General features: G+C 31.4%; 1 long non-coding RNA gene across 1 annotated transcript; it reads right to left on the minus strand.

Moving 5' to 3' along the window:
- Window positions 1-5022: 5022 nt before the first annotated feature.
- LOC108461163 (uncharacterized) lies at window positions 5023-8499 on the minus strand. Its single transcript, XR_001867709.2, has 6 exons — window positions 7977-8499; window positions 7730-7879; window positions 6995-7176; window positions 6230-6375; window positions 5351-5473; window positions 5023-5076 (listed from the first exon to the last, which is right to left on the minus strand). It is a non-coding gene; the product is annotated as an uncharacterized LOC108461163 (long non-coding RNA).
- Between the last annotated feature and the right edge of the window lie 8610 nt (window positions 8500-17109).

Genomic DNA, 17109 nt, shown 5'->3' on the forward strand with positions numbered 1-17109 from the left:
AAAAATTTTCTTAAAAGTATTAGATAATAGATTCAGACATTATTATCCATAAAAATAAAGTAAATTTGGCTATTTGTTATTTGAAATTGTATCCATTATTCACAAAAGTAAAATTAATTCAAATAATAAATGTTCAAGAAGTATATCTGTATTTACTTTGAATTTATTGCAAATAATAATTAAAATAATAGAATTCAAATAATATTTGAATTCGAAAAAGCAAGCTGAAAATTGAAACAAATAATAACCATTACTATCAATAACCATAACTTTTAATATAACACGTTTAAATTTATTTAACAATTATATATAAATATTATAGAAGTTGAAAATTGAAACATTACGAACCAATAAATAAGTTACTTGTTTGTATGGTTCAATATATATTTTGTTTTTAAAGAAGAATATATACGAGGATCTATCGAGGAACATATTGTTACTTAATAATCCAATTAGACCATTATAAAAATACGTACATATAAACTTCGAGTATTTATTTATAAAGTACGGTAGATGAATTTATTAAATACTAATAACCAATTCCAACGTTGTAAGTTGTTTGGAATTTTGCATATATATATTATTAGATATAGCAGGGCACTACAAGGGAAGATTAATCATTTATAAAAAAAAAAAAAAAAAGGAAAGAGCAAGGATTAATCTAATCAACGGCCAGTTGTTTACATCATTTAATTCTTGTTTGTTAGACTGTAATGAACAAGATTTGCTTGATTCAATGGCCTAGATTATCACAATTCCTTTTTATTTTTTGTCAAAATTTATTAAATTGATTAGGGTAAACTACAAAAATAATCATTCAGTTGTGCTTTCTGTTCTATTTTGGTCATCTAATTATTAATTTTTTTATTTAATCACTAAATTTTTCGAAATTAAATATTTTAATCTCACTCTATCAGTTACTATTAGATGAGTGACGAAAAGCTGATGGGGGTATTTTCTATTGGTCTAATAATAAATGTAGCCCAATAATATTTACATATTATATCAATTTGATCCTAAATATAAAAATTCAATAAACTTAGCCCTCAATGTTTACAAAATTTGTAATTTTAATTGAATTCTAAAAATTCTATAAATTTAGCCCTCAACATTTATAAAATTTATCAAATTAATTCTAATTCTAAAATTAAAAAGTAAAAACATATTTTTAAAAAATTATTTTTAACCCTTTTAACTCATCTTTTGATTTTTAGCACCACTTAAAACCTTTAAAGCTAACAAACATAAACCTAATGAGACATTTTTTTTTATTTTTTTTCCTAATTCAAACATAAATAAGTCCCAGCTAGCCGGGGAATGAATGTGGGATGGTACAACACCACCACAAACAAATCTATGGTTGTAGTATCGCCTTGACCTCAAAGATGTTAGTTAACATATAGTACTTAAAAATTATATAAAAAAGAAAAAGTTTCAAAGAATAATTAAAAATGAACTAAAACAAATCAAGAGTGAGATTAAAAAAAAAAAAAGAGTCAAATGCATACAACACTTGAAGTAAAAAAAAAAAAAACAACAACAAAAACTAAAATTGGTGAAATTACCTTAACTCATAGAAGAAGATATATGAATGGATTTGTTCCTTGATGACTCACTTCCTGCTTAGATTTTGATTTTAGCTCACCCCAAAAAATCAAAGGGGGAGCTAAAAGGCTAAAAAATATTTTTTTTTTGAAATTTTTATAATTAGAATTAAAATGAAAAATTTTATAAATGTTGATGGTTAAATTTATTGATTTTTAAGAATTTGAACTAAAATGATAAATTTTATAAACATTGAGAGCTAAATTTGTTTAACTTTTTATATTAAGATCAAATTAATACAATCTGTAAACATTGGAGGGCTAAATTTTTTATTAGATAAATAAAAAAATCCCACATCAATTTTCCATCATTCATTTAACGACACTAACCAGTAAGTGACTAAAATATTTAATTTCAAAAGGTTTAGTGGCTAAATGAAAAAAAATTAATAGTTGAGTGACCAAAATAGAATTAAAACCATAGTTCGGTCACTATTTTTTTACTTTACCCAATTGATTATTTCGAAAATTGCATTGGCAATATATTTTGATTAGGGTATTTTGAAATGTTATTCTAACATTTTTTCTTCAACAACAAAAAGTCTAATCAAAGAATGGCCGAAGAAAATTTGGGCAGAGGCTTATTGGCAGCTTCGAAAACAACGAATACAATAGAGGCAAGAAGGTAGAGTCCTATCCCTATTGAACTCTAATTAGCACAATTAGGATATTCAAAATTCAAAATTCATCTAATAAGCAACCGAAAGTTTACGTTAGATGTTTATGCTTTCCTAAAAATATAGTTTATAAAAGAGCAAAAGGTTTTAATGATCCTTCACGTGGGATTGGCTCAGTGGGCCATTGACAAGTGAGCCAGAGTTTGTTCGAAATTAGCAAAGGAGTTGCTAGGTCAGACAATTGTAGCAAAGACCTAGTTTATCAACTTTGAATTTTAATGCTTCCATTAATGTTAGTCAAAGGAGAGGAACTTGAACTAGAGTCGAAGTCAAGTATATGTCATTAAGGACTTAATCTTTGGCTTGAGCCTATTTTAGACACTTAGTTGATGCAAGAATGAGAAGAAGAACTTGAACTAGAGTCAAAGTCGCGACACCCAGATGTTGACGACACTAATGTTTTTTTCCATCAACTAAGGAGTTAGACTTCACCAAATGGCATGATCAAGTGGGCTGCCTTCAAGGTCACGACACCAACACTTGAGGTTGCAAGATTAGGCCAATGATGTCGTAACACCAAACAAAACCCCTGTAGATGAAAAGTCAAGTTGCCTGAGGACAACGTTGCAACACCAAAGTGTTGTTGTAACACTCCTAACCCTTAACCGTTGTCGGAATAAGTTAAGAGGCATTACCGGACTTATAATTCAATTCAGAACGATAATTTATCAAATAACACTACATTTTAGTAAACATCACTCATTCACATTCATTATATACTTAAATCAAGCATACAAAGCCTTAATCATGCATTCGAAACTAAATTGATAACATATAAAATTTCAGAAACTTATAAAATTTTCAACATTTCAAATATCACAAACCCGTGTGAACAGGCCGTGTGCCTCACACGACTAATAGACAAGCCCGTGTCTTAGACCGTGTGGAAATAGAGCATACATACTGATTTGTGTCACACGGCCGAGGGCACGCCTATGTTCCAGACCTTGTGAAAACTGGAGAGGATACTGACTTGGGTCACACGGCCAACCACACGCCAGTGTGTCTAGCCCATGTCCCCTTCGAAATGGCCTCGTATGCCTGTGTACTAGGCCATGTGCCATTTAGGGGGTATACTGACATATGTCACAGGTCAATCACACGCCCGTGTGTGAATCCGTGTGACACACACGGCCAATAGACACGCCCGCGTGTATAAGCTATGTCAAACCTATAGGGTATAATGACTTAATTTGTAGGGTACCTTAGGGGACGCACGACCGTGTAACTTAACCGTGTGTCGCACACGGCTGAGTCACACGCCCGTATCTCTGCCCGTGTGGACAAAAATAGGCCATTTGCAAAGCCATATTGCCACCCTAAAACACAAGCATTTACAATCATGTTTGACCACAATTACGCAACCCAATTGACAACCAAAATAACCATTTCATTACACAATATTTAACATATCAAAACATAGCAAATTCATATCCAAATACCTATCCATCTTCATGTATAATCCATTCATCTATCAAATTCATTTCAATACCTCACTTGCATATTTTCATTCAAACATTACCATACCAAAACATACCATCTTTAAGTACATATATGCAATCAAAACATGATACCAAAATAAGCCAAATCACATGACTTAACTTATATACAAAATCATTCTCAAATCATGATACCAAAACATAACTACTTCTATCAAACTAGCCTATACATGCCATATTTACATAAATTCACAAGTTCAAAATACCAATCGAAAATTGGATAGTGTGACGTGCAACTCCGATCGTCTGAAACAAGCGAGCAACGAGCCTCTATAAAACATAAAAAAAAAAACAGAGTAAGCTTTATAGCTTAGCAACACTACAGCAAAACAAGTTTTTAGCGACCTTTTTTTAGGTAAACGTTGGTAAAATAATTTGCGACGCTTATTAAAGCGTCGTAAAAAACGCCGCTAAATTTTGCTGCGTTTATGTGAAGAAACGTCGCTAAAGAACATGGCCTTTAATGGTACTTTTTTCACAAACGCCGCTAAAAATATGACATTTAGCGACGTTTTTCCCACAAACGCCGTTAAAGAACATGACCTTTAGCGGTGTTTTTCCTACAAATGCCACTAAAAGAACATGACCTTTAGCTCTAAAAGTTATATTCTTTGGCAGCATTTGTGAAAAAACACCACGATTTTCTTTGCTGTTTGAAGTGGGATATCCACCACTATCCAATTGCTTCTTTGCTTTTTATCGTTCCTTCATGTTTCACATTTGGTATTCCTCATAATTTGTAGTTCCAGTGATTTTTCTTCATCGTTTACCTTTATTTTTTGTTCTTATAGTAATATCAACTATAGTGCTCCCCATGAAATTAGTCTTATAAATAATGTGTTGAAATTCAATTTATTACGACAGTTTAAATAAAATTCAGTTGAAAATTTTTCTACCAATAAAAAACAGTAAACAGTAAATACCAACTTTCTTCCTTTCACTAAAAAATGATGTTCAAAATTGTTACACTGAAATGTAAAATGCAAATCTTATATATCACCAAGATCTTAAGGATTTTTCAATAATTAATCAACAACGAAAATAAGAATTCTACTCTAAATAGGTTCATCGTTGCTACGATGGAGACTTGATACCTTATTCGGTTTCCCTTCAACATCTGCTTTAGTAGCCGCATCCTGACATAATCAACGAACCCGACATATTAGCATGCAAAATATAAAGAACAAGAAAGTGTTCCATTACTAATCATGTTAGATTCAAAAGTGCAAAAGTGACATTCATGCCTTTTGGTCCAAGAGTGACTCCAACCAAATCAACAAGCTTGTTCACACCAGTCTACAACAAAAGAACATGAAGTAAGCTAGAGCAATATGTATCCTTAAAAGCAATATAGAAAAAACATTGTCAAGTATATTCCAATGATTTAAGCTATGAAAACCATATTATTTCAATCTTGTTAGTATATAGACGCAATGAAGTCTGGATGAGCCATCAGCCACCGTATTCAAATTTGAAACCTTTTATTTCAGATAAATGATTACATTTACATACACATGTAACACTGATTATCTACTTTAAATTAACGGTAGCTGAACTGAAGAAAGCTGACCTTACGAAGAAATTGATGGAGATGGTGAACTTGTTTCAAGTCACCGGTTTGTGCAGCGCGATTGTTTCTAGCATAGGAGAAACCTGTGCCTACTGGTGAATCTATAAATATGATGTTTGACACCTGAAAATATATCATCATTGTTCAAGTTTCGTTATTAGCAATCTTAAAACAAAAACCACAACAAAAATGATCTGGTTGAGTAGATGATATGATTTGATCAACTTTGTCCATGCGTATGGGTTGTAAACCAACGTAGGCAAGCTTCCATTGTACACGTCAACCTTGAATTTCAATGGACCTGCAACGCTCATTTCAATTTGATGATCCTATTCGGATATCAACTTATCCTCTAAGATCTGACTTTAGAAACAAATTTGATACATGTTATTTGTTGATAATTTTGAAAATTTCAGACACATTAATATAAATGTAAAATTACTACTCATCAAAACAAAGGTTAACATGCAAACAACTTTTAAATTAAAAAGAAATTAACTTTTAAATCTTCATTAGACCTAAATTAGTCATTGTTGATTATTGATTTTGGAAAGAATCAATTTTTTTGACGTGTTTAAGCATATTTCGATATACTATATTTTGATAGTGTCTAATTTTATTTCTAGTTGATAATTAATTTTTTTATAATTTTTTAACATGTTTTAAAAAATTGACACTTAAACACAAATCTGACACTTGAACAATCATTGTGCATCACAGTTAGATAGTCCATCAAATAAAATTCCATTCATTCTTGGGTTCTTAGATATGAAGCATCTGGTCTTTAGGGGAAAAAATTTAGGTTTGCAATCGGAAGTGTCCCTTTTTCTTTAAGAAAAGAACATGTAATTAAGTAAAGTGGAATATGGGTGGGATTACCAATTTCGAAAACAAGACCAGAGAAGGCAGAGCAGCCAGGGCCACCAGTCAACCAAATCAAAAGAGGGTTGTCTTCAGGTTTCCCCTCCGACTTCACAAAGTAGTAAAAGAGTTGAACTTCTTCTGAATCACCCACGCCAACATACCTGGCAGAAAGCAACATATACACCCATCAAACAACTATATATCTCCACAACCAAAAAGAGCGTAAAATTTCATTAGGTTACCTGGTTTCAAGTTTAAATTTAGGGATAAAATTTAATATTAAAAAGAAAATAAAAGAAGCATACCTTTTGACATCATTTCAGGCACTATAATAAGTAGCTAACAACTGACAGGTAAAAAATCAAAAGAAAGATCCAAAAGAAAAAAAAATGAGATCCAAAAGGTTCACTTGGATATTTGCTATAATCCATAACATGGGGTGTTTCTGTGTATAATCGGCAGCCATCTCACAGACGTGATATGCAATATCAAAGGCAATAGGATTATAACTTGCATACTCATAATTTCATTGGATTTACTACACCATCTGGATTTACTACACCATCAATAAATACCTCAAACTCGAACCAAAACCATAGCTAACTTAACCAACAATGGGATAGTTTTGAATGGACTAAACTACTTTTAGACTAAATACATTCTCTCGCCTTTGTCCAATGGCTATAAACCAATGAATGTAACATCAATAATTAGGCCCTAAGTAATCAGTATCGATGAATATTTTAGCACCTTTAAGCAATAAATGATGGAGAAACTTACAGCTTCTGCAATAGTAAACCAATGGAAAGAATGCAAGAAGGGATCATCTTTTGAAGGAGGGGTATCATGATTCCAATATGTCAATTTATCAAATTTGGCTTTCATTTCCCAATCGTTTGAGTTTCCTTCAGATACATCACAAGCTTTCCTCTTTCCAGAGTTGTTCTTCGCAGGAACAAAGCCTGCAAGAGCAACCAGAAATAGTAAAACCAACAAATTTACATAAAAGAAAACAAAAATGTATGATTGAATCAAATTGGTGCTAACTTCAGTAAACAGACATCCTACAAACCCCCTAGAAATGAGAAGCTTAGCTAGATTAAAGACATGAAAACTCTTCAGGAAGAATAGTGAACCGAATTGTGGAAACCTAAACAAAAATAGTTTTTTTAACCAAGACAATGAAGAAGAAAAAAAGAGGAAATGGTAAGCTAAAACTATATCAAATGTCTGTTAATAATATTAAATTTAGAGCATGATGCCTACGAAACTTCCTAAAATCTAATAATCAACACAATACAATCTTGCACATTGTTTTCTGGATAATATTTTCCCTGTAAACAGAGAAGCATATAAAATTTCCAAACTATTTTCCTTTTCTTACACCATTTTTTCCTTAGATTCAATGGGCTAGAAAACATCTTATCAACAAAATGTTAATAGTTTCAATTTCACAAGCTTAGACCAACAACATTCCTAACACACAACTACAACTCAGAGTTTCAGTCAACAAACATCAAGGAGAAGAAATCATCTTTCCAACAAAATCAAACTTGCAAAAATCCATTAAACCCCCTCCAGCCATTTGGAAGAGAAATAGTAGTCCTTGAAGCTTCCTTCCTCTAAAATGCACTTCCTCTACTGCTAACCCATCAATCTCCATCCCTACTTATCATAAAACCCAAAAAGAAAAAGGGGGAAAATCACAAATTTACCTTTGCATGATATTTAATTATAAAAAAAAATTAGGAGAAAAAGTTACCTTAAGTTTGGGTTTGAAGTACTGAGAAACAATGCAAGGGCCATTGAATTTGATGCAGCATGGAAGATTATGAACTTGACCACTCAGATTTATTTTCTCTTCTTTACCATTCAGGCTTAGGTTTTTGCTTCCTTTTGTTCCCTTCTCTTCCTCCATTTCCCTTTTGATTCAAACCCTAATCCCTAATTCTCTTTGCACCTTAAAAATTAGACATTTTTGGGATTTTCCCGGTCCTCTGCAACAACACCCAATTTTCTTTTTCCCGCACTTTTGACCATCTATTTGGATTTTTTTTTCTCCATTTTACATATTAAAAAACAAAAATGAGAGACTAAACGATTTTTTCGGGTATAAAATAGAAGAACATGTTGAGAAAGGCTGAGAAAGAAAAGGGAATCGGGGGAGAGAAAAAGAAGTACAGGCTGAGAATGGCTGAGAAAGAAAAGGGAGTTGGGGGGAAAGAAATAAAACATCGTCTTTTCAGTCAAAACTGAAAATTAGTGGCGTTTATATCAAAATAGCACCCTTTTGCTTGAAATAAATTAATTTTTCATATAAAAATGCAGCTAATGCTTGATTTTTTTATAATTTTATATTAAATTATTATATCTTTTATATCAATTTTAAATAAATATTTTTAAAAATTTAAGTAATATTAAAAAAATTTGATAAAATTTGAAATTTTTATATATTTTATCGTCAAATGGTTTAGATTAAATATTTTTAAATATAAAAGCATTAATTGATTGTATAAAATTTCATCATTTAACAAATTTCAAGTAAATCTTAAATCCTAAGCCATTTAATATATATAAAGTTTATCTATTATCTCTTAAATAATTTAAACTATAATCATAATTTTAATATATTAAATTTAATATTATATCTTTTACAATTACATAAGAAATTATTTAATATATAAATTAAAAAATACTAATTAATTTAAACTCTAAACCCTAACCCTTAAACTCTAAATCATAAAACATCAACCCTAAACCTTTAACCCTAAACCTTAAACCCTAACTTTTAAATCATAAACCATAACCCATAATCCCTAAACCCATAATCCATAAACCTTAAAATAGTAACTCCTAAACACGAAACTCTAAGCCATATACCCTAAACTATAAGCCCTAAACTATAATCGTAATTAATTCAATATTTTAAAATTAATACTATCTCTTTTACGATTATATAAGAAATTATTTGATATATGAATAAAAACCAATAAGTCATATGCCCAAAAAACTTTAAAATTATTTTAAATAATAGTATTTTAATTTGTTTATTTTTAACAAATATTTTTCTATATTTTTCTTTCAATTTTTTCTCGTGTTATTATTATTTTCTAAAGAATTTAAATATTCAATTAAAAATAAATTATATTTTAATTAATATAAATAAACCAGTTAAATAATAAATAGACAGATAAAATGTTTTTTGCAGCATTTTTCAAAAAGCGTCTCTAATGCCACAAAGCTCAACATAAAACGATGGCGTCTTACTAAATTTTTTGCAGCGTTTTTCAAAAAGCGCCACTAATGCTCGACCTATAGCTGCGTTTTTCAAAAAGCACAGCTAATGCTCAATCTATAGCGGCGTTTTTTAAAAAACGCCACTAATGCCACTAAAGCTCAACATAAAATGACGGCGTTGTGCTTAATTTTTTGTGTTGTTTTTCGAAAAGCGGCGCTAATGCTCAATCTATAGCTGTGTTTTTCAAAAAGTGCCGCTAATGCTCAATCTATTGCTGCGTTTTTCAAAAAACGCCTCTAATGCCACTAAAGCTCAACATAAAACGACGGCGTTGTGCTTAATTTTTTTATGGCGTTTTTCAAAAAGCACCGCTAATGGTCGACCTATAGCGGCGTTTTTCAAAAATCACCACCAATGGTCGACTTATAGTGGTGTTTTTTATCCAAACGCCGCTAAAAACCTGTTTTGCTGTAGTGTAAGCTTGTATAATTCAAAATTAAACTTACCATTTATACATAATCAAAGCAACACAAATATAAATGCCAACAACTCAATTTAACCATCACCTATTCATACATAGTCATCACATGTTAGTCATTTAATATAAAAATAAATCCTCTGTTAATACAACTCTGTATTATTCCAAAATTCACCTATCATACATATAACATTAATATCATGTATAACTCGTAACTTATCTGCATAAATAGTATTTAGGCCCGTTGAACCTATTAGAACTTCAAAGGATAGTCGAGTGAACAATGTCAGTAATCTGTCAATTCATCATCATACATGCTCTTTCGAGTCATGGTCGGTAAGCTCCTCCTGAGCTGATAAATAGTAAGCTCTACTAAGCTGAAAACAATAAGCTCTATTGAGCTGAACAGTAAGCTCTTTTGAGCTGAATCGGTAAGCTCCAATGAGCTGAAACAGTAAGCTTTTACGAGTTGTGGTGAGTACGTAAGCAGGAGCTCAACTAGTACTGTAATCTTAGTAACACGTCACTCGTATCTAATGAATTCACATAGTTCAAATGGGGCTCGATAACGAATACAATATATCATTAAGAAATTTATATTTCAAGTATTTCAATTATATACATTCAATTCAACAATTACAAGTATAGAAAAGTTCGATTCTAATTATACGAACTTACCTCGTATCCTCGGATAAAATTATCAGCTATTCGTCGATCTTTTCTTTTCTCCGATCTAAACTCAATCTCGGCTTATCTTGATCTATATTATATCAAATTAACCCATTCAAACTTTCATTCAATTCAATTTAGCCTAAAACATTCATTTTGGCTAATTTACAATTTTATCCCTAAACTTTTGACTACTTTGCAATTTAGTCCTTAGCACATAAAAATGCAAAATTACACAATTAGACCATAACCCATGATAGCCAAATTTCCTAATTGCTACTAGCAGCCCAAATCTTTCATTATTTTCACATTTTAAGCCACAACATTCCTATCTTTCACAATTTAATCCCTATTTCTCATTTTTGTCAAAAGTCACTTTATAAAACTTGTATATCTATTAACAACCATCAATAATCTAAAAAGAAACTTCAAAATACCCAAGTATTCAACAATGGCATATCTCAAAATCTATAACAAATTCAAAAACTAAGGTACAGGCTAGCTAATATACAAAGGAACGATTTCAAAAGCATAAAAATCATCAAAAATTGAGTTCAAACCATACCTCAATCAAGCCAAAAAGGTGCCAAAACCTAATAGCTCTTCCTTGACTTCTTTTGCTTTTTATTTTTGGTTACGAAGAAGAAAATATGATGATAAAATAGCTTTCATTTTATTAAATCTATACTTGTTATTCATTTTACTAATTTAACCTTATAAAAACAACTTATAAATCACTTAAGTCATGGATACAAATGACCATTAACCTTAATCATGGTAAAATAAAATTATAAGGACTTCCATATTAATAAACCATAGCTATTTAATACCTTTAAACAATAGTACTCAACTTTTACACGTTACGCGATTTAGTCCTTTTTTACTGAATTAAGCATTTAAACAGTAAAATTTCTTTATGAAACTTTCACATAATAATTCTATCATATTGTCAACATAAATAAATTAATAAAATAAATATTCTAACTTTGGATTTGTGGTCCCAAAACCACTGTTCCGATTTGACTTAAAAACGGGCTGTTACAGTTGTTAACTGCACCACGAAGTACGAACATAGAGCAAAGAATTAGCACAAAATATAAGGATTTAAAAGTGAATTTTACTCCAAGTATGACATGTCAGTGTTAATATTTACAAGTGTTACAATGAAATACTTCGGGTTATTCCAAGGATCAAACCTAATGGATTGCCAAAATGGCAAATGTGTTTATCAGGTTAATTACAAGTTAAGAAATTACTAATCTAATCGAGTAAAAATTATTAGTGCAAATTCAAATATAAATTGTTTATAAACTAAATCTAAATTATCAATAAAAAAAACTAAGCTAAACTTTCTTCCTACTGTTTTAGACAATGTAAATGATTAAAACAATGGTCAACTATTCATTAATCGCTAACTAAGCTAATAAACCTATACCAATTATATTGTTTGCCACTCTTAATTAAGAATCTCCTCTCAATCTCATCCTAGACTAAAAGATACCACCTAAGCTCTCTTCTCGGTCTCACCTACATATAGATCTCTCATCGTCTCACTATTTAACACAATTATATCAAACTATCTAAAGATAAACTATCCTTTCGATCTCATTTATTTAGATTTTTCACTCAATTCTAACATCTGAAGCATTTCGATATAAAATAACAACCAAACAATCAAGCATAGACATTAACTTAAACTGACAGTCAGTTATCAATTAACCAATAAGCAATATCAACACATAATAAAACTTAACACCCAAATAGACATTTCATTGAACATTTGATACACACAATTAAAAGTTAAAGGTAAGAAATACGCATTTAGATGTAAAATCAAAGACACCCAAAATCTTGATCCATATTCATTTACAAAAGTCTTTTGTAACACCATATACCCGACCCAATCGCCTAGTCTGAGTTGCTGGATGCCACATTCGTTGCCAGAGCAACTACTATCTCAATTCCAACTTAAGCCAACAAATTAAACATATAAGCATGTTCATTACATCTTTACAACATGTTATATAATCAATTCCAAAGTTAAATTGAGCCTACAAAAATAACTCGAGAACGAATGAGGACCAAAATGTAAAATGTTTAAAACTATCGAATTGGTACCGTGACTTCGAGGTACCACAGCATTTTTGAGAAATATGTCCATATTTTTGTAAACATGTAACTATTTCTATGCATTTGAATGATAAATAAATAAATAAATTTAATTTCACATTCACTATTATATCTTTTATGTTTCTATCTTTCATGTTTTGCATACATAGTGAAATTGTGACAAGCAAATGTTAGCTCATTGTGAGAAAGACAACTTACATCAATAGATAATCTAAACGAGTCTATAATCCCGTAAAAGAATAAAAGCGAGTATTTGATTTAGATACTTAAAAGGATTATTATGTTGTCTACAATTCTAATTGGAGAAATGACTGGTCTTGGCTATCGGAGCAGTTGACTCCACAAGTAGAGACAAAGTTGTATTTTTTGGAAGAATGGTACACTGGATTGAACCCAAGATGAATTAATTCTGAATTCGTTTGTGAAGTAATTCACTTGTGACGTTCATGGTGTAATTTACCTAAATCTTGGGTTAGTCACTAACCATACGTATATAACTATTGTGTTTTGATATAAATGGAGGCTTATGCTCTAAAGATGATCGAGCCCATAGTCAGTATGTTGGGTACATGACTTGTGTATGACATAGCTTTACTAGCAATAATGGAATTCATAGCTTGATTAAAGAGTTAACGATATCCTTTCATTGGCATTATGTGGATTGATAAATATAGAACGTGATCATGGTTTACTTGTTCTCAAACAAGCAATTTATCAATCATTTGGCAGTGATCATATTAATCATTAAGAAAACACAATGGTGACAATGAGATAAAATAAGATTGTATTGAGTGAGTAGATTTAACTCAAAGAAATCAAGGATATCATATAAGGGTAACACACACCTGATGAGGTCATTGGACAAAGTCGTTGGATGAATTGCTTTTATAAAAAGTATACAATAAGGAGTTTTCAATCATGTTACTTATTGTGAATTGACTCTATGATTAAGTAAATTGCAAATTATCAAAACGATGCTTTTGTACATAATTGCAATTACTTGAGCTTAATTGTATATGTCCGAGTGGTCCCTCTATTTGCTTAACAAAAGCTCAATCAGACTGCATTTGAATCAAAAGAAAATTTTATGACTTTGGAAATAATTTAATTGAGTCGGTTTATTTGATGTGGAATTTGTAATATCCTGATTTTGGGCCTAGTCGGAATAGTGGTTTCGTGACCACAAAATCCGAGATAGAAATAATTATTTTATGATTATTTTAAGGTCTATGATATGATTGCATGATTGTGTGAAAATTTCGTGAAGAAATTTTATGCATAAAGTGCCTAATTTGAAATTTGGGACTAAATTGAATAAATTGCAAAACTTGTGTTCTAGAAGTATTTTGCATAAAATTGAATTAGATTATTAATTAGAGGTCCTTAAAGAGTAATTTTACCAATTTCTAAGTCTATGGACAAAATTGGACATGGATGGAATTTTGGAAAGTTTAGTAGTAAGGGCATTTTGGTCATTTAGGGTAAAATGAATTAAAATACAAAATTAAAGCCAATTTTGCTCATCTTCAACCCCATGGCCGAATATAGCAAGGAGAAACCATGGCTAGGGTTTTCAAGCTTCCAAGCTCGATTGTAAGTCCGTTCTAGCCTCGTTTTAATGATTTTTACGTTTTTGGAGTCCGGTAGCTCGATTTAGCTTATGCTAGCAATAATTTAACCTAGGGTTTATATTTGGAAAAATACCCATAGGTGAAATTTGTGTATTTTGGTGTTTTATGATAGAATATGAGGTTTTAAATTATGTTAGACAACTTGTGCTACTCGGTTTTAAGTGAAAATGAGCAAAAGGGCTTAATCGGTAAAAATACCTAATAGTCATAAGTACATGTTAGAGTGAGAATTTGATGTTGCCATAGAAGGAAAAATGATCAGCATGTCATAAAACATAAGAAAATAGGCTGAATTTTAATTTACGAGCTTTGGGGCAAAAGTGTAAATATGCAAAAGTTTAGGGGCAAAATTGTAATTTTTCCAAAATATGATTTTGGGTCAATTTGAATAATGTGAGTCCTAATTAGACTATATTTTAAATGATAGAGCAAGGAAAACTGAAATTCGGGCTAAAATGGGAAAATACCAAGTTGTGGACGAAATGGTAAAAGTAGCCATTTTCGCATACGAGGTAAGTTCATGTGTAAATAATGTAGCATAATGGTTATTTTAAGTTATTGATGTTAATTATATGTTATGCTGAATTTTATTATGAAATGTATGCTTTGTGGTTAATTTCAAATAATATGTAAATTATGTGAACTACTTGTTAAATATAATTGTTACTGAGTATTGATTTGGCATTCTACGGAAGACGGCAAGGATAAGTGTTCGAGGAAAAGCCCGTTTGAACCTTAGGAATAGATTAGGATACAAGTGACATGTCACTAGGATGGTTGAGCATCCGAACTCGTTGAGTTGAGTCCGAGTTCACTTATGGATGCGACGTCCAAACTCGTTGAGTTGAGTCCGAGTTCGTGAGATGTAACTAGGCATCCGAACTCGTTGAGTTGAGTCCGAGTTCACTTATGGATGCGAACGCCCGAGCTCGTTGAGTTGAGTCCGAGTTCACTTATGGGCGGGTTACATGGTAGCTTGGCTACATATGTGGCACTTATGTGCAAACTTTCCATGTATCCGAATTATATTCCGATGTGTTCAGCGGGTAAAGTTCTACTCAAATGGAGGAATACTCAAGATGAAAGGGACGTATTGGTAAGTGTTGTGAAATGGATAATTTGAACAGGTATGTACTTAACCCTCGGGTTGAAAACTCGATATAACAACAATATGGTAAGATGATAAATGAAAAGGTGATATGAATGTCTTGGTGATGATTATGCAAATGATGTTTTATGTTTGCTTATATGGTTATGTTACTTGCTATTTGCATGTGAGCTTACTAAGCATTTATGCTTACTCCTCCTTTTCATTCCTTGTAGTGTTGACAAGCCAGCTCGGAAATCGAAAAGGTCGGAGGCACGCTCACACTATCCGTATACCATCTTGGTGTAATGGCTTGTATATTTTGAGTATGGCATGTATAGCATTATAATCATTTTGTATATATGGTCTTATGATATGGTTATTGAGTGGTATGGAAATAGAAATGCTTGGTAATGATTAGCCATTGGAATGGCTAATCATGATCATATTTGGTATTATGTATGTCAAATTGCTAGCTAATCCATGGAAACCATGAAATAGGTAAAATTTACCATAAAATAGATTCAGACAGCAGCAGTGATGTGAGTTTGAAAAATCACTAAAAATAGTAGAAATGGAATTAAATAATGAATAAGTTATGTAATCGAAGCTTGATGAGTCTATTTTCATATGGAATAAGCGAAACAGGTATATGAGCTATATTTGATGAGATGTTTAAAATTTTGTGAAACAGGGCCAGAGCGATTTCTGGATCCCCTGTTCTGACTTTAGAAATTCACCATAAATTTTACAAAGATAATTAGAAGTCATGCTTTATATGTACAGATTCCTTATTGATTCTAGTTTTATTATAGATAAACGGAATAGTCATTGAAGCTCTGTACCGGGAGATATCTGATTCGTAATACACAGAGGTCAGAGTAGTTGAACCCTGAAACAGGGAGACTTTAACTAATAAACTGTACTAATTGGCCCAACCAAAATTCTAGAAAAAATTAGTAGATATATATATGAGTCTAGTTTCAGGAAAAATTTACGAATTGGATTTCGAGTTTCGTAACTCGAGATATGATTTTAAAGCGACTGTGATGCAGTTAGCCAGCTTGTCTGGAAATTTTAAAATGAATTGTATGAAATGTTTAATTAATGAATTAAGTCCGTTAACACCTCGTGTTCGACTCCGCAACGGTCTCGTGCAAGGGTGTTACATTTAGTGGTATCGAGCAGGTTTAGTCGGTTCTCGGACTAACCTAGCATGTGTAAAAGTTTAGCTATACATGCCAGCGATGCGTGATAGTGTGATGTCTTCCGACGCGTATAAGTACCGTCTTATTTAGACAGGTACTCTCCAACCGAGCTGCGCCAACCATGTTCAATGTTAAGTAAAGGTATTTGAGTAAAATTATGATTATGATAAGTCTCGGTTCAGAAAAGTATGAATAAAGGTTTATGATACATATGTGATAATATGTGAGATGAAAGTTCATGTTGTGATAAATATTCATATTTGCTTAATGCTCATATGATGTAGTGTATGTGGCTTACTTGATAAGATGAGCGGAATAAATAGAAAGTAGTGGAGGTATGAATAAAGGTCATAATATTATGATCTGAATGAAAATGTCCTTGTCTTGATTGGATGTCGAATGTTGGTGAATGTTAATGGTATATAATTTTTATGAGGTAAAGGATTATAATGAA

The sequence above is a fragment of the Gossypium arboreum genome, chromosome 13, assembly GCF_025698485.1.
Source record: "Gossypium arboreum isolate Shixiya-1 chromosome 13, ASM2569848v2, whole genome shotgun sequence".
Classification (NCBI taxonomy): Eukaryota; Viridiplantae; Streptophyta; class Magnoliopsida; order Malvales; family Malvaceae; genus Gossypium; species Gossypium arboreum.